Here is a 23,323-nt window from a genome sequence, read left to right as displayed (position 1 = left end):
GTACCCGAGGACCCACCAGCCCGAACCCTGACCCTTCTATGCCGAATAACCGACTTCCAGTTTCCTTCTGTGTGTCAAGCTGTGACATTTTTTCGTAACATGCTCTGTGAATTTGAGAAAACAATCATACTGGAATGGGCCATTCGAGATGTCAAAATAATTTCATGCAGCATCTATTTACATGCTCATTTGGCATTACAGGTGGTTACCAGGTATACCATTAAGCTTGATTGCAAATGTGGACATAGGAAAAGCATTAAAGAAGATGTAGTGGCAAAAGTAATTCCTAAATAGGGAATGCAATATATGGAGGTTATCCGCACTGATTTTTTTCAAGGGGTGTAAGGGTGCAATGCCACTGCTCCCAACCTGCAATAGGGTGTAAAGGTGATGAAAACACCCCAGTGCATTGGCCCCATAGAAGGGTGTTATGACCAACCGAATCACCATCTTTGAGGGTATACTGGCACTCTGAAGCCACTTTTTTCAAGGGTGCATGGGTGTTACTTACAGACATGGGAAAACACCTAATAAGGTGTTTTTGTTTTTACAGTGTACGCGCATATTCATCTGGTGCTGGCTTAGCCGACAAGCGCAGTACTGGACGTTGAACAAGAGCCCAACTCCGAACAGTTTCATAAGCCGGAACGCGACTGAAGTGTAGCCCATCGCTCATGCCCTGAGCTGCCCTATTCTATGTGCGCGCCTACTGTACGGCCTCAATTCGAATGCGGGATAGCCTATATTTTGCTTTTACTTGAAAGCTCATTTTTGTAATACCTGCACTTTTTCCGCTTGACCATTAAGCAAGGCTGCTTTGGATGGCTGTTGTTTTGTCAGGCGGCGAATGCGAAATGCATTTCCGCTTGTGTGTCAAGCTTGCTGCCTCGCTTTCCAGTCATTTCGACCGAAAAGGAAGCGGTCCTCAGAAATCTTTGTGTATTCAGCCTATTATTTTCCATGAGATACCTACAAGCAAAGGCGATTCCCTGACCATCATTTATGACTACTTAAAGGCTGCCGTCGACAGTTAAAGGCGAAATTGAAGCAAAAAATTACAGTGGTGTAGCCGCGCTGTGTGCTTCCAATAACAGTAGCACAGAGAATAGGCTGCCAAAAAGAAAAAGCGCAATCGTCTCCTGACAAAAATGGCGACGTATTTCTTTTAGATGCGAGCTTGATGTTGCAGTCCTTAGATTTTCGCAGTTTTATTTTACTCATTGGCTCAAGCGGCAGCAATGTCGGCCTTATTCGTGCTTGGTTTGGAAACAAAGAAAAACGAGGGAAACAGAAAGTGAGAAAGAACTGCAAAAGAACGTCTTTTTAAGAATGGTCCAAGGTATGTCTACTACTAAGCGATTAGCGAGAAACGGTTACTGCAAACAGATATGAGGGAAATAAACAAGGCGCTCCTCAGAGATATTGGCCACGGAAGAATACAGCAATAATAAAGGAGAACAAAGAATGGGTACTGAGCGTACATGTCGTTTTCTGCATGTTTAGGATTAGTGAATTTTCTTGGGGCAGATTTGAGAGTAGGTGCGCAGGAAAATAGCTACACTGCCTTGAGGGGTCAAATAAATAAACGTAATGGTGTCTTCCTGCTAAAAACGTTCGTGGTTTAGTGTCCGATCTTGACCTATACCCATTTATTTCTCCCAGGTAACATTGCTAACAGATTTGGCATTACAGCCATGCCCCTGCCGAGCGAGACAACAATGCTTGCGGTTTAATAATTGTTTCGTGACTCCAGTAATTCGCAATTATTTTTAAACATGGTTCTAAACCAATTGTCATTTTAGCCGCCACATCAAGATTCCTCGGTCTCAATGCTCGAGGAATTTCATGTGCATTCTTCATTCATTGCACAACAAATGCCAGGCACAACTGACGTATAAGAAGAGGTTCGTCCGGTCAGAACTTCCAACACATCATTGAGCTTCTTAACCTCGTCATAAGATATAGACGACATATAATTATGAAATTTGCTCGAGATGCCACAGGGATGGAAGAAACGATAATGCCAAATACCTTGTCGTGATCTCAGGTAAGTGAATCTATTTAAAGTAATGTCTACTGTCCAATAATCTCATAAATAAAAGTAAGTGCCCCAAGAAACAGGAATGTAGCCTCTTTGAATTAGAGTCAGGTGTCCTTTCTCCAAGCCAACCTGCAAGAACAAGCTCCCACGGCCGACACTCTCAAATCAACAACAAGGCGTCCATCAGCATCTCGTCTTCTGCGGTGGGAAAAGGGAGCAAGGCGGATTCATGGTCAATGGTCATTTAGATAGCCTGCCTTTACCAACAATTTCTTAGCTTGGATAAAACTCCAAAATTGGTCATTCCTTAGCACAAATGTTATGTATGATCGGACAACAGGGCTCAAAACATCGCATCAGTATACAATATTCAGTTACCTCCGCCATCTCTTCCTAGTTCTTGTTTCTGCGATGCCCAATAAGCACAATTAAAACAAGAATATGACTCATATATGACAATTCAAAGGCATTCACGTTTTCCGAAAAAAAATAACGCCCGTCTTCTATATACACACAGGACAAGGCCAACAGTGCATAATACACAGAAGCGCCGCAATCCTTTGTGGAATTTATAAATCAGGCAATATAGGTGAATACTTGGCAAGCTTAGCCGTTCGGCTAAAATAAATTAATTCGTAGTGGAATATAAAAGATTCAGACGTAGTAGGCAGAAAATAGTGGAGCTTATTTTATTTATATGTTCTTGGTTTACAGTTCAGTCGTTCAGTAGTGTCCGACTCTTCGTGACCCTACGGACCATGTCACGCCACGCTTCCCGTTCTCTCACTATCTTCCTAACACCCCATAACTTCATCTGCAGCGCCTCGAGGATGCTATCTAACCATCGTGGTCGCTGCCTACCCCTTCTCCTACGACCCTCAACCTTTCCCAACATCAAATCTTTCTCCAGCGACTCCTCTCTTCTCATCAGATGGCCAAAGTAGCTGAGCTTTAACTTTAGAATTTGACCCTCCAATGAGCAGTCAGGGTTTATGGTCGACAATATCCACTGATTTGATCTCCTGGCCATACGAGGAACCCTCAAGACTCTCCGCCAGCAACACAATTCAAACGCGTCAATTCTTCAGCGGTCAGCCTTCTTGACAGTCCAACTCTCGCATCCATAGATCACAACTGAAAAGACCATAGCACGAGTTGTACGGATCTTGGTTCGCAGACTAATGTCTCTGCTCTTAGGCGGTTAAGGCTAATCATGGCTCTCTTTCCCAGAAGCAGGCGTCTCCTAATTTCATGGCTGCAGTCTCATTCCGGTGTAATCTTGGAGCCCAAGAAAAGAAAATTTGTCATAGCTTCCACGTCTTGTCCCTTGATGCTCCAGGACTTGAAAGGGCACGACACCATGATCTTTGTCTTTTTAATGTTCAGTTTAAGCCCAAGCTTATCACTCTCTTCTTGTACGCGCATTAAAAGTCTCTTGAGCTCCACTTCACTCTCTGCCATTAAAGTGGTATCATCCGCATATCTAAGGTTGTTACGTTTTCCAGCAATCTTCACTCCAGCTGAAGACTCGTCCAGATCGGCCGTCCTCATGATGCACTCTGCATATAGCTTAAATAGGCAGGGCGACAGTATGCAGCCTTGCCTCACTCCTTTCTCAATCGGAAACCAATCAGTAAGACCATGCCCAGTTCTGACTGTGGCCTCTTGCCCTTCATACAGGTTCCTGAGGAGACAGATGAGGTGAATCTTGGAGAGCTTGCCACAATCTGCTGTGATCTACGCAGTGAAATGCTTTCGCATAATTAATAAAGCAGAAGCAGATGGTTTGCTGGAACTCTCTTGCTTTTTCCATGATCCAACGAAGGTTGGCAATTTCGTCTCTAGTTCATCTGCCCTTGCGAAACCCAACTTGCACGTTCGAAAGCTCCCGATCCACATACTGCTGCAGCCTACCTTGGAGGAAGTTTTTGAACATCACCTTGCTAGCATGCGAAATAAGCGCGATCGTGCGGTAGTTGGAACAATCTTTGCCACTGCCTTTCTTTGGAATGGGGATGTAAACTGACCTCCTTCAATCCTGTGGCCACTGCAGGGTTGTCCAAATATTCTGACATAATGTAGGCAGAATGTTAACAGCGTCATGTCTGAGGTTTAAAGCAACTCAGCTGGAATGCCGTCAATTCCGCTGGCTTTGTTCTTAGCAAGGCTGGCTAGGGCCCCTTGAACTTCACTCTTCAGAATACTCAGCTCGAGATCAGTAATCACAACCGTCTTATGTTGGGTTTGTACATCCGGGCCCTTTTGTACAGTTCTTCTGTGTATTCCTGCCATCTCTTCTTTATCTCTGAGGCTTCAGTGAGGTCCTTGCCTCGTTTGTCCTTTATCACGCCCAGCTTATCACAGGAGCTTCCTTTGATATCTTTGATTGTCTTATACACAGCTCTTGCATTCCTTAATTGGCTGTTGTCCTCGACTGCTTGGCACTGTATGTTCAGGAAGGCATTCTCATCTCTCCTTGCTATTTTCTGAAATTCCGCATTGAGAACCTTGTATCTTTCTCTTTCCCCCATAACTTTTGCCATCCTCCTTTCCTCGGCTATTTGCAAAGCCTCTTCAGATAACCAGTTTGCTTTCTTGCATTTCTTTTGCTTTGGAACTACCTTAGTAGCAGCTTCTTGTATTATATCACAAACATCAGTCCACATCTCTTCAGTCTCTCTGTTTTCTAGATCTAATTCTTGAAATCGATTCCTCACTTCCACAGCATATTCTGATGGAATTTGATCCAGATCATACCTAAAAGGCCTTTTAGTTTTTTGCGTTTTCCTCAATCGAAGCTTAATTTTGGCAACAAGAAGCTGATGATCGGTGCCACAATCGGCCCCAGGAATTGTTTTTACTGCTTGTATAGCGCATCTACATCTATGCGGGCAAAGAATATAATCGATCTGATTCCTGTACAAACCGTCCGGTAAAGTCCCTGTGTACAGGCGCCTCTTGTGCTGTTGAAAATGAGTATTTGCTATGGTCAGGTTGTCTTCTTGACAAAACTCTACTAGCATCTGCCCAGCTTCATTTGGATCAACAAGACCGAACATGCCTGTAATCCGTATATTTCTTCACTCCCCACCTTAGCATTCCAGTCCCCTATGAGAAAAGGGACGTCTGATGATGGAGTGCGGTCTAAAAGGCATTGCAGGTCCGCATAAAATCTCTCAACGTCAGCTTCTACAGCAGAAGTGGTTGGTGCATAGACTTGGATAACTGTTATGTTGAAAGGGTGACCTTGGATTCGAAGTGAGATCATTCGGTTGTTCTTGGGGTTGTACCCTAGCACTGCTTTGCCCATTCTTCTGTTTACTATGAGAGCAACCCCATTCCTTCTCTTTGATTCGTGCCCACAATAAAAGACATAATGGCCGCCGGAGTTAAATTCTCCCATTCCGGTTCACTTGAGCTCGCTGATACCCAAGATATCAATGTTCAATCTGTCCATTTCTCGCTTGACGACATCCAGTTTACCTTGCGTCATAGATCTTACATTCCATGTTGCTATGCGATATATCTGCTTGCAACATCGGACTTTCCGGTCGCTTCCCGACACATCCACAACTGAGCGTCCTTTTGGCTTTAGCCCAACCGCTTCATTCGTCCTTGAGCTACTAGGAATCGTCCTGTGTTCATCCTCAGTACCTGGTGGGATGCCTTCCAACCTGGGGGGCTCATCTTCCGGCGCCATATCATTAATGCTATTGTGACGGGTCATAAGGTTTTCTTGGCAGGAAATACTGGAGTGGGTTGCCATTACCTTCTCCAGTGAATCACATTTTGTCAGAACTCTCTGCCGTGACCTGTCTATCTTGGGTGGCCCTACACAGCAAAACTCACGACGTAATCGAGTTTCACAAGCCCCTCCGCCACGACAAGGCAGTGATCCATGAAGGGGGCTTGGTTTACAGAGCTTAGCAAATGGGTTCTTTACAAAGGTTCATAAATATGCAAGACCAGCATATCCGACTGGTCTCACATTTTTGGCAAATAGATTGGTTTGGTTTGGTTTGGTGGGGTTTAACGTCCCAAAGCGACTAAGGCTATGAGAGACGCCGTAGTGGAGGACTCCGGAAATTTCGACCACCTGGGGCTCTTTAACGTGCACTGACATCGCACAGCACACGGATGCCACTCCGTTTCACCTCCATCGAAACGCAGCCGCTGATTTTGGCAAATATAGGACTGATTATTAGGAGAAAGATCAAGGCTGACCTTCGAAAAAGTGGTTCGTATCAATAGTCAGGATGAAGAAAGGGAAATGGAAGCTTAAGAAGACATAGGTTGTTCAGCCAGTGGAACGCACAGGTAGAAAGCAAAAAGCGAGACGGCTCTGTCGTCCAATCAACAGAGCAAGTGGTCAGTCAGTCATGCTACCTATGCTGGTAGCCAGGAGGCCAGCTCGGTTGAAGAGAGTAACCAAATACAAGGAATAATCTAACTGGGGCCGAGTTGGCACACCCAGTCATCACCTTCTTTTCCGGCGTAGGCAAAGGTGTCGTAGTCCTCTTGAACCGAAGAGAAGTTTCTGGCGATGTGCGAACAATGACCAAAATTCGTGGAACAGAAGCGAATTAGTGAGATTTTCTGAGCCCGTCACCAGCACTCAGGAAGTTGCGCCCAGAGTTAAAAAACTTGTGACCTTAACTGAGCCAATGATAAAAGGGTAGTATACTTCGACATAGCGACCATATTAAGGGATAAACGCATTGCCAACAGTTCAACCAGTTTCGAAACAAACAACTAAACAGTTCAAGAATACACTGCTATTTTTGCTCCTTTGTATTTCCGTTCCTCCTGTCTCACTTAGACGAAGGTAGTGGTGCCAACAACCGCCGTTGGCTTCCACCGACACTCCACCGACGCTCACAGCGATGCTTTTCTCATCACTGTAAACACTGTCAACTACCACAAGCAAGCCTGAGACAGTACGTTGTTGTTGTAGCTGTAGAAAGAAAGAAAAGAAAATGCACGGGCCTGCTACTGGCTCTGTAGCTGAGCCACCTCCGCTGCCTCGTGCGGACAGAAGAGAAAATAGACAAGAAAGAAAGGAGGAGGGGAGAGAAAGACGCGCGCCGCAACAACAGCCGTCGTCCACCACCACCGAAGCGGTGGCGGGTGCAATGACGGCCTACAACAGATAAAAATTAGTGCCTGGCTAGCCCCCGCCGCAAGCGGCGTTGACCTACCGTCCCACCCCCGTAGGGGCAGGAACTGCCACCCTTCGCTGAGACAGTACGCACTTCCATTATGTGTTTATATCGAGGGCCGTTCTTTGTGCCAGACGAATTGCAAATGTGATCATATGCCACCCATTGCTTTTGTTCTCAAGAATTGTATAACATTGTAAAAATAGTGGATAGAAATAAACTGTCATATAAAATACGCTTTGAACTGTTTTTTCGAATAACCATTTACTGCTGTTGAGTATCAAGAAGCAGTACCCACCGGGGCCGCCCGGAGTCGTTTTTAAAAGCGGAAGCTCTTCTCACGTTTGGCTTCTGCCGGTTTGTCCGAGGCTCCAAATTTCTCCAACTCCGAAACAGTGTTCATCATGACGGTGTGTCACCTTTGCAATCTAAGATGGTGTCCACACTATGGTCTGAAATTCGAACCGGTACTAAACCGTTCGTTGGGTTATGCACGCAAAACTGCTAGTTGAGTTGAATTTTAAAATGTGTGAAATAGGCGTACTGACGACCTCTCGCCATTGCAAATGTAACGGATGTGTAAACTCGAGTAGCCGTGGACATAAATCGTTAAATTGGTGCAGAGGAAAAGAAAGGAGCAGATATCTGTCACATGTCTCTATGGACACCTGTACCACACACTAAGGGAATGGAGGGAGGTCGGAGTAAAAGAAGAAAGGCAGAACAAAGTTCGCCCCGCCGGGGTGGTGCAGTGGTAAGACGCCCGACTACTGTGCCGGAGTTCCCGGGTTCGAACCCGACCGCGGCGGCTGCGTTTCGATGGAGGCGAAACGAAGTGGCGTCCGTGTGCTGTGCGATGTCAGCGCACGTTAAAGATCCCCAGGTGGTCGAAATTACTCCGTAGCCCTCCACTACGGCTCCTCTTTCTCTCTTTCCACTTTCATTCCCACCTTCCTCCCTTCCCTTACGGCGCGGTTCGGGTGTCCACAGAGCAAGTGTGACAGTTACTGCGCCTTTCCGTTCCTGCGAACCAATTTAATTTAATTTAATTAGAACAAAGTTCCGCACTGGAGGGCTCCGGAATATTTACAACACTTATCTTTAACGTGCACTGACATCCCACAGCGCATGGTTGCCTTGGCGTTTCGCCTGCATCGAAACGCGACTGCCGCGCTCGGGATTGCACTCGCGTAGCCCAGTTCTGTAGCCGAGTGCCTTACACACAGGCAGGTATGGCAGAAGCACTATTAGCAGCATGAAGACGGGGGTGGTACAAAACTAAACGACGCCATGTACTCAACATGTTGTTGACACCCGAATTTGTAACCTAGGAATGAAATTGAAACGTGCCTGCTCCTTAGTGCGGAACTCCTTTCGACAATTAATACTCTTCAATCGAGCGCCGATTGGTGGTACGCTCAAATTCATATGCAATATTGTTACGGGGAAATAGTAAACTGTTGTTTATTTACAATGCAGATGGGAGCGGAACATAGTGAGACCAATTAAATCCAATACACCCCCCTTCTTGTTGTGGTGGCTGTAGGAAGCAGGAAACGAAAATGCACCGGCCTGCTACTGCCTCTGTAGCAGAGCCACCTCCGCTGATTGATTGATTGATTGATTGATTGATTGATTGATTGATTGATTGATTGATTGATTGATTGATTGATTGATTGATTGATTGATTGATTGATTGATTGATTGGAAGGAAGGAAGGAAGGAAGGAAGGAAGGAAGGAAGGAAGGAAGGAAGGGAGAGGCGAGGTAACTGCCTTACTTGTTTTCTGTGGACACCTCAATCGCACCGTAAGGGAAGGGAGTAAGGTGGGAGTGAAGGTGGAAAGAAAGAGGAGCCGTAGTGGAGGGCTGCGGAGTAATTGCAACCACCTGGGGACCTTTAACGTGCGCTGAGATCGCACAGCACACGAACGCCTCTTCGTTTCGCCTCCATCGAAACGCAGCCGCCGAGGTCGGGTTCGAACCCGGGTACTCCGGCACAGTGTCGGGCGTCTTGCCACTGCACCACCCCGGCGGGGCCCTCCGCTGCCTCATGAAGACAGAAGAGGAAATAGAGAAAAAAGAAAAGGAAGAGGGAGAGAAAGACGCGCGCCGCAAAAACAGCCGTCGTCCACCAACGAAGCGATGGCGAGTGCAATGACGGCCTACAACAGAAAAAAAATTCGGTGGTAGGCTAGCCCCCGCCGCATGCGGCGGTGACCTGTCTTTTCCAGCCCTACCTTTTCTTCTCTTTTGCCACATAATACCTCATCTTTGTCAGTAACGTTACAGTTCCCTCCCTACTCAGCCGAAGACCCCTGGGCGTGTTCATAAGTCGTGCGAGGCTGATATGGCTTTAAACAGGCGACGTGGCACATTTCAGTTTTCGCATACCGACAACCCGATGCGGTCAGGCGAGCTATTTTATAAGTTAAATAATTTATCTGTTTGACAACCATATATGGCTCATCATAGGGGACCAAGCGTTTTTTTATGTAGGCCGCAGCGTCGAAATGGACGCCAAAGCCAGACTAAATCACCTATATATTATGTGGCACGTCGATTACTAGCATCATATTGTGCTTCGTAGCGTTCCTGTGAAGCAGCAGACCGTAAGTGGGCGATTTTTCGAGCTTCTTCGAAGGGTGAGGCAAAGCGTCTCAGCCAGGCAGAAATCTTCACAGCTTGAAAAGAGAAGGATGGTATCAAGGGTGTACCGTGGTGGCCTGGCATACAGCAAGAAGAATGGGCTGTGCCCAGTCGTCTCGTGTGGGGGTATTAAACACGTATGTATTGAAGGGTAGTATGGCGTCCCAGTTCTCGTGCCCCGCATCCACATACGTGGCTAGCATGTAGGTAAGCGTTATATTAACACGCTCATTGAGGCCAAATGTCTAGGGATGGTATGGCGTTGAGTGCCTGGAAGTTACGGCACACAACCGTATGAGCTTTTCAACGACATTAGGGGTGATTTGAAGGCCTCAATCTGTGATAACAAGTTGTGGCGGCCCGCGTCGTAGGATTCCTTATTTCAACAGGAAAAGCGACGCTTGATTCACCGTAGCAGATGGAATAGCGGTCGTCTCACAATAACCTGTGAGGTAGTAGCGCAGACTACAATCCAACGATATCCATCCAAGGACTTCATCATCAGCATCATCATCAGCCCGACTATACCCACTGCAGGGTGAAGGCCTCTCCCATATTTCTCCACTTAACCCGGTTCTGTGCTAGCTGCATCCACTTGGCCCCTGCGAACTTAACCTCATCCGCCCATCTAACTTTCTGCCGCCCCCTGCTACGCTTTCCTTCCCTTGTAATCCACTTTGTTACCCTAAGCGACCATCGGTTGTCCTCTCTTCGCACTACATGTCCTGCCCATGTCCATGTCTTCTTAATTTCCGCTAGAATGTCGGTAACTTGAGTTATTTCTCTGACCCACTCTGCACGCTTCCTATCTCTTAATGTTACCCCTAGCAATTTTCGTTCCATAGCCCTCTGGGTTGTCCATAAGTAGAACTCTTGCTTAGCCTCCACGTTTCAGCCCATAGGTGAGTAGAGGTAAGATGCAACTGTTGTATACTTTCCTCTTGAGCAATACCGGTAAGCTGCTAGTCATAATCTGCTAGTGCTTGCCAAATGCGCTCCATCCCAATCATAATCTTTTTGTTATTACCTTTTCATGGTCTGGATCTGCGGTTACTACCTGTGCTAAGTAGACATATTCACCTATTGCTTCCAGTATATCGCTACCTAATGTAAACTGCTGTTCCTTCCCGAGGCTGAACATTACCTTAGTCTTCTGCACATTGATTTTCAAGCCTACCTTCCTGCTTTTCCTGTCTATGTTATTAATCATTATTTGCAATTCATCCCCCGAGTTGCTTAGTAAGGCAATGTCATCAGCAAATCGCAGATTACTGAGCTTCTTTCCATATACCCTTATCCCTAACTGCTCCCATTCCAAGTCTTTGAATACTTCCGCTAGGCAAGCTGTGAAGAGTACTGGGGAGATTGCGTCTCCTTGCCTAACACCTTTCTTTATGGGAATTTTGTTACTTTCTTTATGCAGAACTATGGTTGCTGTGCAGCCACAGTATATATATATATATATATATATATATATATATATATATATATATATATATATATATATATATATATATATATATATATATATATATATATATATATATATATACCGGGTGTCCCAACTAACTTGAACCAAGGGATACAAAATAATACATTTCAGGTAAGTCAGTGAAACCAATTGCATTCAACTGCCAGCCTCCTTGCGCACTACAGGCGATTTTTTGTTTTGCAAATACGTAAGTAGCTAATTATGTTAATTTTTCTAATTGATTAAATATCGACTTTAGACCAAACATGTGAATTGGAAACTTGTAGAGCACCTTCAGAAACCCTCATTCCATTAATTGCGATAAAGAAAGCCTCACGTGTATCTTTTTTTCTGGGCTCAAAAGAAAGCCCGCGAAATACAAATAATACCACGTGACTAGTGCATTTGTGCGCCGCGATTGTGGTGCTCTCAGTCGTGGTTTGAGCGAACGAAATTAGCTGCGGCCGTGTCTCCTTTGCCCCGTTAAAGCGGCAGGCCGATATGCCTGCGATGGCTTCTACGCCCGAGTCCGACAGCCGGCCCATGTGATGGTGCAAGTAGTACCGAGAGCGGCGAGCCGTCAGCACCGGGATTCTAACAAACCCTCCTTCTCTCCAATCAGCGAACTTTACGGCAAACGGATGAGCGATAAGGTATCAGCCACTGATTCTGCGCATACAGGCTTGGTTTGGGTAAAGGGGCGAGATGACATGTGACTCGACTAAAATTAGCGCTGCACCTTCATTTGCCGGTTCTTTATCGTCATCCGCCCCGTCGTGATGTAGGCTGCTGCGGTGCCAAGATCGCGGTGACGACGGGCGAGCTCGAGCTCGCTCGCTCCAACCATCGCCAACATTTCTGCCTGCCGCTGCAACGGGACCATCTGGTCACGGCCACAGCTGATTTCGTTCGCTCAAACCACGACTGGGAGCACCACGATCGCTGCGCTCAAATGCGCTAGTCACGTGGTATTATTTGTATTTCGCGGGCTTTCTTTTGAGCCCGGAAAAAAAGATACACGTGAGATTTTCTTTATCGCAATTAATGGAATGGGGGTTTCTGAAGGTGCTCTACAACTTTCCAATTCACATTTTTGGTCTAAGGTGAATATTTATAAAATTAGAAAAATTAACATAATTAGCCAATTAACTAATTGCAAAACAAAAAATTGCCTGTAGTGCGCAAGAAGGCTGGTAGTTGTATGCAACTGGTTTCACTGACCTACCTCAAATATATTATTTTGTAACCCTTGGTTCAAGTTAGCTGGGACACCCGGTATATCTTCCAGCACTTTCACGTACGGCTCGCCTACCCCCTGATTTCGCAATGCCTGCATCACCGCCGAGGTCTCAACTGAGTCAGATGCTTTTTCGTAATACATGAATGCTATGCATAAGGGGTAGTTATATTCCGAGCATTTTTCTATTACCTGATTGATGGTATGGATATGATCGATAGTACAGTATCGTTTCCGAAAACCTGCTTGGTCCTTTGCTTGATTGCCGTCCAAGGTTGTCCTGATTCTATTAGCGATTACCTTAGTAAATACCTTGTAGGTAACAGATAGTAAGCTGATTGGTCTGTAATTTTTAAGGTCCTTAGAGTCCACTTTCTTATGAATGAGGATAATGTTTGCATCCTTCCGTGGTTCCGGTACCATCGATGACACCAGGCACTACGCATGCAGGGTGGCCAGTTTTTCTAGCACGATATCCCCCCGTCTTTCAACAAATCTGTAGTTATCTGATCCTTTCCAGCTTATTTCCCCCTTTTCATAGTTTCTAATGCTTTCTTGACCTCGTCCTTTGTCACTGGTGGAACGTCTGACTGTTTTTCCCTACCGCCAATCTTATTACGGTCCTGACTGCTTTGGCTACTGTAGAGATCTGTATAGAACTCCTCGGCTACTTTGACTATCTTGTCCATATTCGTGATGACGTTGCCCGCCTTGTCCCTTATCGCATACATCTGGTTTTTGCCTATGCCCAATGTCTTCTTTACTGCTTTAAGGTTACTCTCGTTCTTTACTGCATGCTCACCTTTCTTATGTTATACTTCCTTATATCGGCCACCTTGCGCTTATTGATTAGCTTTGATATCTCGGCCAATTCGATCTGGTCTGTTGGATTGGAAGCTTTCTTTCTCTGGCGTTTCTTAATCAAATCTTTCGTCTCCTTAGGCAGCTTTCCAGTATCCTCTCTAATTATCCTACCACCTACTGCTACGGCGCACTCAGTAATGATAGCTCTGAAATTATTGTTCATTGCTTCTAGGGTAACGTCGCCATCCTCGGTTAGAGCTGAATATCTATTCTGTAGAGAGATCTTGAACTCTTCTGTCCTCTCCCTCATGGCTAATTCGTTGATGGGTTTCTTTCTTAGTAATCTGTAGCGTTCCTTCTTCAGATTTAGGCTAATTCGGGACCTCACCATCGTGTGGTCACTGCATCGCACTTTCCCGATTACCTCTACATCTTGCATAACGGCGGGGTTTGAGCACATTATGATTTTTATTCTCCCCGTTAGAACTGTTCCATGTCCATTTCCGGTTCTTCCGTTTGTTGAAGAAGGTATTCATGATTCTTAAGTTATTGCGCTCTGCAAACTCAACTAGTAACTCCCCCCTGCTATTCCTAGAGCCAAAGCGATAGTCACCTACTGCCTGGTCTCCTGCCTGCTTTTTCCCTACCTTGGCATTGAAGTCGCCCATTAATGCAACATACTGCGTCTTTACTTTTCGCATTGCCGATTCTACATCTTCGTAGAAGCTTTCAACTGCCTGGTCATCATAACTACATCGTAGGTGCATAGACCTGTACAACCTTCAGGTTATACTAATTGCGACCTAACCTCACTAGGCCCTATGATATCCCATTTAATACCCTCTAGTTCCTCTAACAGCACTGCTAAACTAGATGGGGCTCTAACGTTAAACGTTGCCAGGGTCAGTTTCCAATGGTGGCCTGTCCAGCGGAGCCAGAAGTTCTTAGCACCCCCGGCTGCGTCAAAGGTCTGACCGCCGCCGTGGTCAGTTGTTCCGCAGCCGCTGGTCACTGAGGGCCAGGGTTTTATGGAACTTATCATGAGAGGTTGCGGCCAATTACTGCACCAGGGTGGCCAGCTCCTGTTCTGGTGAGGGAGTACGTTGCCGGAGGTGTTCACCGGCATCAGGTCGCACCCCAAACCTGTTCATGTAATTCCATCGACATGTGGATTTTTTTTAATCCGGTGGAGAATTGCGCGGCACCGGGATTTGAACCCCGGTCCTCTTGCATGTGAGGCGGATGTTCTACCGCTACGCCACCGCTGCAGTAGTGAGATTATACGATCTCGATAAAAATAACCAAGGACTTCGGAAAGGGTCAATGCCTACTCGATCGAAAGGAGTTATCAGGGGCTTCACAAGGTGTAGCTAGCCAGAGGGAGCTGTGGATGGACGTTTGTGGCGTTGACGTTGCTTGGTAGTAGCGAATATGGTTCGATCGTCGAGCGCATTCTCGGCCAGTAAAATCTTTCTTGAGCGTATTGAAGTGTTAGAACTGAACTATCGTGCACGACACGCAATACGTTGGTGCAAAGTGCCTTGGGAACCACGAATAGGTATCGCTGGCTGACAGGGGCGGGATTCTTTTTCCGCAGGAGGCTATCACGCACACAGAAACGGCTTGTAGCTGCGCTGGCTTAGGCGGCTGCAAAGCGGGGCTGCATGTCCTTGTTCGTTTGTGCTCTGTTTTTAAAACATTTAGGTTCGGAGAATGCCGGCTTCAGGGCAGATATATATTTTCGAAATATTTGGCGTCGGATTCGGTCGTGGTCACTGGCAACCGAGAAAGGCAATCTGCGTTTTCATGACGCCTCCTGCTTTTACATACGACGGCGAAGTCATATTCCTGTAAGCGGGGGGCCCAGCGTGCGAGGTGACCACATGGATCTAGAAGTTTCTGCAGCCAACAGCGTGAATGATGGTCGTTAACGATAGTGAATCGCCTTGCGTACAAATATGAACGGAAAAGCTCTACAGCGAAAATGATAGCCAGGCATTCCTGTTCGGTGACTGTATAATTTCGCTCTGGCTTGCTTAAGGTACAACTTGCGTACGCCTTGACATTCTCTAGTTCGTCGTGGCGCTGGACAAGGACGGCACCGATGCAGATTCATCGAGCGTCCGTGTGAACTTCTCTTGATGCAGCAGGATCGAAGTGACGAAGAGTGGGTTTCGATATTAAAACACATTCAGCTGATGCAATGACGCATTGCACTATGGTATCCAGTCAAATCTGGTGTTTTTGTTGAGACGTAACGTCAGCGGTTAGGCAACGTCAGAAAGGTGAAATGTAAAGCGTCTAAAATACGAACACAATCCTAGAAAACTGCGGAGCTTCTTCACTGTCTGTGAGGATTGAAAGGACTCAACAGCTACTGTTTTTTTGTGAATCGGACATATCACCTTCATCATTGACAAGATTACCTAAGACCAGCGCTTGGCGCTCTCCAAAGCAGCCCTTTTTTGAGTTCAGAATCAAGGCGGCGTTGTGCGAACACTTCACAGTTGACAGCCGTGTGGTGCGGACGCGTGTTCCATCGCTTCTCCGATTGCGCGTGGCTACAGGCAATGGATGGACTGGCGACAGCAGGAGCTTCCGAAAGCATCAAATAGAGGGGTTTTGTATTTCATTAACTTTATTTCGTTCTCAGCTACTTAGGTTAGGTATAATCCTAAAGAATATCTCTTTGTCCTAGCGGCCTGGTCTTCGTGCCGGCAGCTAGGTTTTCTTCGGCGTTCATTTTTTAACAATTTTTTTAGATAATTATTCTTTTTTCTAGGCTATTGGCATTCGCAAAATTTATTTTAAAGCGTGTTTGCTAGTCGTTTTTGTGTCTCTCCTTTGCAGTCTGTATATTCTCAAACTTCATAGCAGAAATAGTTCAGTTGATATATGCTTAAGATGGGCAATAAAATAAAGGTTAAGTGTACTCGATGTGAGGCGCAAGTTAATCTCAAGAAAAGGCGTTTCGACTCAGTAGAGGAAGCGGAAAGCATTGACTTTTTGTGCCGGAGTTGCGTGCTGAGTGCGCGCCTAGAAAGATTTGAACTAGAAAATGGCTTTTTAGTGTCTCGTGTGGAAACCTTAGAAAATTAATTAGTTTAGTACGGGCAGAAAATCAGAAACTTCTGGGACAGCGACTTCTGATGCGCGTCTGATGCGCGACTTCAAGAGACTTCTGATGCGCGTACAAGAAGAGAGTGAGAAGTTTGGGCTTAAACTGAATATTAAAAAGACAAAGATCATGGCGTCTTGCCCTATCAAGTCCTGGAGCATCAATGGACAAGAAGTGGAAGCTGTGACAGATTTTCTGTTCTTGGGATCCAAGAATACCTCGGAAGGAGACTGCAGCCATAAAATTAGGAGACGCCTGCTTCTGGGAAAGACAGCAATGGTTAGCCTTGACCGCCTAGTAAAGAGCAGAGACATTAGTCTGCCAACCAAGATCCATATAATTCGTGCTATGGTCTTTCCAGTTGTGATGTATGGATGCGAGAGTTGGACTGTGAAAACGGCTGACCGCCAAAGAATTGGCGCGTTTGAATTGTGGTGCTGGCGAACACTCTTGAGAGTTCCTTGGACTGCCAGAAGACCAAATCAGTCGATATTGTCGACCATAAACCCTGACCGCTCATTGGAGGGTCAAATTCTAAAGTTAAAGCTCAGCTACTTTGGTCATCTGATGAGAAGAGAGGAGTCGCTGGAGAAACACGTTATGTTGGGAAAGGTTGAGGGTCGCCGGAGAAGGGGTAGGCAGCGAACGCGATGGTTAGATGGCATCCTCGAGGCACTGCAGATGAAGTTATGTGATGTTAGGAAGATAGTGAGAGACCGAAAAGCGTGGCGTGACATGGTCCATAGGGTCACGAAGAGTCGGACACGACTGAACGACTGAACTGAACTGAGGGGTAGTTTATTTGCGAACAGGACACCAATACAGGCAAAAAAAACAATAATCTCGTTGAATGTCTCATTGACGATATAAGCCAGTTTGGAGACCGGGCCGATATATTTCTACTGGGGCATATGAACGGCCACATTGCCATCTGGATCGATACACGGATTGTAACGGGAAGCTAATGCTAGATTTCTGTGAGCGACACGACCTAGTTATTGTAAATAAAGAAACAAAATGCGAGGGACAAATGACGTGGGAGTTCCACAAGATGCAGACGACCATTGACTACTCTTTATTGTCGCAGGCAATTTATTGCAAGGCCACAAAAATGGAAATAGACGAAGAAGGGGAGTGTAGTCTGGGAACCAATCATAACCGTATTAGTCTGCAGATGGGGCCCTTGCTGAAGATGGAAATGGAACTTACACAAAAGTAAATGCAAAATTAAACGACGATCAAATAGCGCATATAGCAGCAGACATAGAGGAAGCAAAAGAAAAACTCCCCATTGAAGACTGATATTATGAACAAGTAGCACTACTCATAAGAAGAAAAATTAAGCAGGTTAAAGTTGCAAACCACTGGAATGGAAAGGGGAAGCCACGGAGCTGGTGGAATAAGGAAATCAGGGAAGCCATTGAACAAGGACGGGCAGCTTCAACGGAAAAGTCCACAGATCGCTACATGGCTAATATACATGATGCCACTAGAGGCGGAACAATAAAGTTTTGGAACCATATAAGCTGGCTAGGTAAAAAGAATCAAAGAAAGCAGGACCGGATTCAAGATAACGACGAAATTGTTTAAAGGGAGACAACATCTGAACTACATTACATCAGTTATAGCCGATTCATTTAAGAGCGACCATAGGTAACCTCCGCAAATCAGGAAGCAACACAAGATAGCAGAATACAAATCAACTTAGAACTTACCAATTTAAACTGGAAAAAGGCAGGAACAAATATTCTTAAAAACACATATACAGAAAAAGATGAAATTCCGATCAAGCTGAATAATAAACGTGGTCCAAGAATAAGAAAACGTGTTAAAAAGCTTTGGAAACAGTCATAACCCAGTCGAAAAAAAACTATAGAACCGTGTCAAACATACGACAGAATATTCTGTAGCTCTGCCGTAAACGTCAGATTTGTATGTAGTTCTGTAGTACTTTTCTGTAGTTTGGTAGCTTTTCTGTAGTATATTTCTGTTGTCTGTAGTTCTGTAGCACCTTTCTGTTGTAAACACAGAAATTTCTGATGTTACTACGGAACATTCTGTCGTCACTACAGGTTTCCCGTCAAAAACCGACAGAAATTCTGTCGTAACGACAGAACATTTTCTGTAGTTTTTTCCGACTAGGAATGAATAAGCGAATTCCGGACAGCTCGCGGTAGAGTAAAATTAATTTGATTTATAAAGGGAAAGGAGAAAGGATGCACCTAAAATTCTACAGGCCGATTGCCATAGCATCAGTTATGTACAGGTTGGCCATGCAGGGGGTGAAATTAAAGGTGCAAGCATGGGTAGAAAGTAACAAGATACTCGGAGAACTTCAGAACGGCTTTAGAGATGGTAGGCGCTTAGATGATAGCCTGTTCGTGCTTGCCCAATGCATCGAAATATCTAGAGTGGAAAATAGATCTTTGCATTTGGCCTTCTTGAACATAAACGGGGCGTACGACAACGTAAACAGGGAATTCCTGAGGAACATATTGTTACGATGAAATAGCAAAGGGGTGTTTATTTACAGTGATATGGCAGTGAGATAAGGTGAAGCCTACTAGCCCCAGGCACCAACGCTTCGTCTTCTTCTTCTGCCTCACCATCACCATCCCTCATCGTCGTCATTAGCGTGACATTTCCCCCCTACTCAGACGAAGCCCTCTGGGCGTGTTCGTGAGTCGTGCGAGGCTGACACGGCTTCAAGCGGGCAACATGACACAGTTCGGTTTTGGCAGACCGGCGACCCGATGCTGTCAGGCGGGCTATCCCATAAGTTAAATCACTAAGGCGTTTGATAACCACATATGGGCCGTCATAATGGGCCAAGAGTTTTTTATGTAGGCCACGGCGCCGAATTGGACGCCATAGCCAGACTAAATCACCTACAGAGTATGTGACCCGCCGGTGACTGGAATCGTATCGCACTTTGGAACGTTCTTGTGAAGCACCAGACCGTAATCGGGCGATTCTCCGAGCTTCTTCGGCGAGACAAAGGGTCTCAGCCAGGCAGGGGTCTTCACGGCTTGTGAAGGGCAGGATAGTATCCAGAGAGTAGCGTGGCGGTCTGGCGTAAAGCAGAAAAAATGGACTGTATCCAGTCGTCTCATGCGTGGCGGTATTAAACGCATACGTGATGAAGGGCAGTATGGTGTCCCAGTTCTTATGCCCTGCGTCCACATACATGGCTAGCATGTTGATAAGCGTTCTGTTGACGCGCTCAGTCAAGCCATTTGTCTGGGGATGGTATGGCGTCGAGTGTCGGAAAGTTACGGCGCATAAACGCATGAGCTCTTCAACAACATCAGCAGTGAATTGTCGGCCCCGGTCAGTGATGACAATTCGTGGCGGCCCGTGTCGTAAGATGACTGAGTGCAGCAAGAAAAGCGACACCTGATGCGCCGTAGCAGATGGAAGAGCGGCGGTTTCACAGTAACGTGTGAGATAGTCCACGCAGATTACAATCCAGCGATTTCCATCCACGGACTTCGGAAACGGACCTACGAGGTCAATGCCTACTTGATCAAACGGTGCTGTCGGGGTCTTCACAGGGTGCAGCAAGCCAGACGGAGTTGCAGTTGGACGTTTGTGGCGTTGACATTGCTTGCAACTGGCAACGTATTGTTCAACCGTCGAGCGCATTCTGGGCCAGTAAAATCTTTCTTGAGCACGGTGGAGTGTTCTAACCGATCCCAAATGCCCAGAAGTTGGATTATCATGCATAACACGCAATACGTCCGTGCACAACGTCTTGGGAACTACGAGTAGGTATCGCTGGCCGACAGGCGAATAACTCTTTTTCCATAGGAGGCCATCATGCACACAAAAACGGCTTGTAGGTACGTTGGCTTGGGCAAAGAGAGGCTGCAGACTGGTATCATTTTGCTGTTCCGTTTTGAAAACATTCGTGTCGGGGAACGCTGGCTCGAGGGTCGATATATAATTGTCGAAATCGTCGCTTTCAGGTCCAGTCGTGGCCATTGGCATCCTAGAAAGACAATCTGCGTCTGCATGACGCCTCCCGCTTTTGTAAACCACGGCAAAGTCATATTCCTGTAACCGGAGGGCCCAGCGTGCGAGGCGACCACATGGGTCTCGAAGGTTCCGCAACCAACAGAGTGAATGATGGTCAGTTACGATAGTAAACGAACGTCCGTACAAATATGAACGGAAACGCTGCACAGCGAAAACTACAGCTAGGCATTCCTGTTCGGTGACTGTGTAGTTTCGCTCCGGCTTGCTCAGGGTACGACTTGCGTACGCGATAACATGCTCTCGTTCATTGTGCCGTTGGACAAGGACTGCACCAAGACCGATTCCACTAGCGTCCGTGTGTACTTCTGTCATTGCAGTAGGATCGAAGTGACGTAAGATGGGTTTCGATATTAAAAGAAACTTCAGTTGACGGAATGACGCGTCGCAGTCTGGTGTCCAGTTAAAAGTAGAGTTTTTGTGGAGAAGGCACGTCAATGGGTAAGCAACGTCAGCAAAGTGATGTATAAAGCGTCTAAAATACGAGCACAACCCTAGAAAACTGCGCAACTCCTTCACTGTCTGCGGGGGTTTAAAAGACTCAACAGCGGCAGTTTTCTGGGGATCCGGCATTACACCATCACCATTGACAAGGTGTCCTAGCACCAGCGCTTGGCGCTCTCCAAAGCGGCACTTTTTGGAGTTCAGAATTAGGGCGGCGTTGTGCAGGCAATTCAAGACACGTACTAGACGGTCATTGTGTTCTTGGAAGGATTTCCCAAATATCACGACATCGTCCAGATAGCAAAGACAAATGTCCCATTTTAAGCCGCGCAAAACTGTGTCCATAAAGCGTTCGAATGTAGCTGGCGCATTACACAGCCCGAATGGCATAACATTAAACTCATAAAGGCCATCTGGCGTTACGAAGGCTGTTTTTTTCTTATCTGCAGGGTCCATTGGAATTTGCCAGTAGCCAGATCTGAGATCAAGACAAGAAAAATAGGACGCACCAGAGAGGCAGTCGAGGGCATCGTCTATGCGAGGAAGAGGATAGACGTCCTTTTTCGTAACAGAATTTAAACGCCGATAATCGACGCAGAATCGCCACGAACCGTCTTTCTTGCGTACAAGAATAACAGGGGCAGCCCAGGGGCTAGATGACTCCTGTATCACCTTTTTCTGTAGCATGTCCTCCACTTGCTCATGAATGACTTTGCGCTCAGGTGGGGACACGCGATATGGCTTTTGACGAATGGGACGAGCCGAACCAGTGTCGATGCTATGATGGGTCCGATGTGCAGGGCGAGAGGTTGGTCCATCTGTTTCAGAAAAGTCAAACATAGGCGAAAAAGGTAGAAGAATATCCACAAGAGTACGGCGTTGAGGTGAGCTGAGATCGGCGCTGATCATGCGGGAGATTGAAGTTTCATCAGCAGGCAAAGGTACGGTGGCACTCGTAGCATCTGTGACCAAAGCAACGACGTGGGGCGCATCGGGTCCACAAAAGGCAAGCTTCAATCCCGTTGGTAAAACTGCGGGCTCGGACGATGGGTTGATGGTCCATAACGAGGCACTACCATGATGCACGGATATCATACAGTGAGGGATAATTACATTTTTCTTCAGGCATGCTGAGTGAACTGGGTGCACCATGGCCTGGAATGAAACCTTCTCAAGAAGTGGAACGGACACGGGGACGAACATGGCAGACAAGGGTGGAACTACTGTGTCTTCGGTAATACTAAAAACTGTTTCTTCATCACGGCCACTTTCAAAAAGTGTCGGCAGATGCGAGCCATCAAAATGAACCTCTTGACTTCGGCAGTCCACGGTAGCGCCACAAAACTTCAAGAAGTCCATTCCTAAAATGATGTCATGCGTAGAGTGGGGTAAGACTACGAATTCGGCTTGAAAAATTGCACCACCCACAGACACTTGCGCACTACACACACCCAGTGGCCGCAACGCCTCTCCACTCACACCACAAAACGTTGAAGCACGGTCATATTCAAACATCACTTTGCGTCCCAACAAGCGCCTAAACTGATTACTCATCACAGACACAGTCGCACCCGTATCCACCAAAGCTAATGTATACACACCATCAATAAACACACGAATTTTGTTTTTGAGCATTATAGTTGGAGGGATGTTGGCACACAGCACATTTCCAGCGGCCTCACCCCCATTGGTCGCGCTGGTTAGTTTTCCTGCTGATGATGCTGAGGCGACATGGGGCGCCGTCGTGGTGATGGAGAACGACGCGCACGGAAGGCGGGTGGTGGAGTAACACTTCTATCAGATGCAGGGGAGTGGTCGCGGATATTCTGGCTATGGATGTTGCGGTAATACCCACGCTGAGTATTTGATTGTTGAAAAACGGGATTGTATTGCCGATTGTTGGGTACTGTTGGAAGCGCCGGACGGTTATAGCGAGGTGGGAACCTACTGCGGCAGTATCTGGCGATGTGACCTTCGACGCCGCAGCGGTAGCATATCGGCGGAGAAGGTAGAAAATGCTGTTGCGAATAAGAGCAGGGAACAGCTGGGTGCGTCGTAGGTCTGTCTGAATGCTCATACTGCTCAGGAATCCTGGTAGATCGAATGGAAGATCTATGGGCACTTGAGGCGACGTCATACCTTGGGGCGTCAGGCACCGACGCATTCCGGTTGGCGAAATGCATAGGAGGATAGTCAATGGAAGCTGCAACTTCAGGAGCTTGTGGGAAAGGCTGAACGGTAATCGCTTGTGGTGGTGAAGCCGGCCGTCTAGATACCCTCTGGACAGAGACCTCAGTAGATTCGTGCAGGGGAAGTGGGTTGAGCCGCAGGAGTTCTTCCCGCACGATTTGCCGGATCGTCGACGG

This window comes from Amblyomma maculatum, chromosome 10 (assembly GCF_055883805.1).
Source record: "Amblyomma maculatum isolate TAMU_Amacu chromosome 10, ASM5588380v1, whole genome shotgun sequence".
NCBI classification, from domain to species: Eukaryota; Metazoa; Arthropoda; class Arachnida; order Ixodida; family Ixodidae; genus Amblyomma; species Amblyomma maculatum.
The sequence above is the reverse complement of the archived record's forward strand: the minus strand, read 5'-3'. Positions refer to the sequence as shown.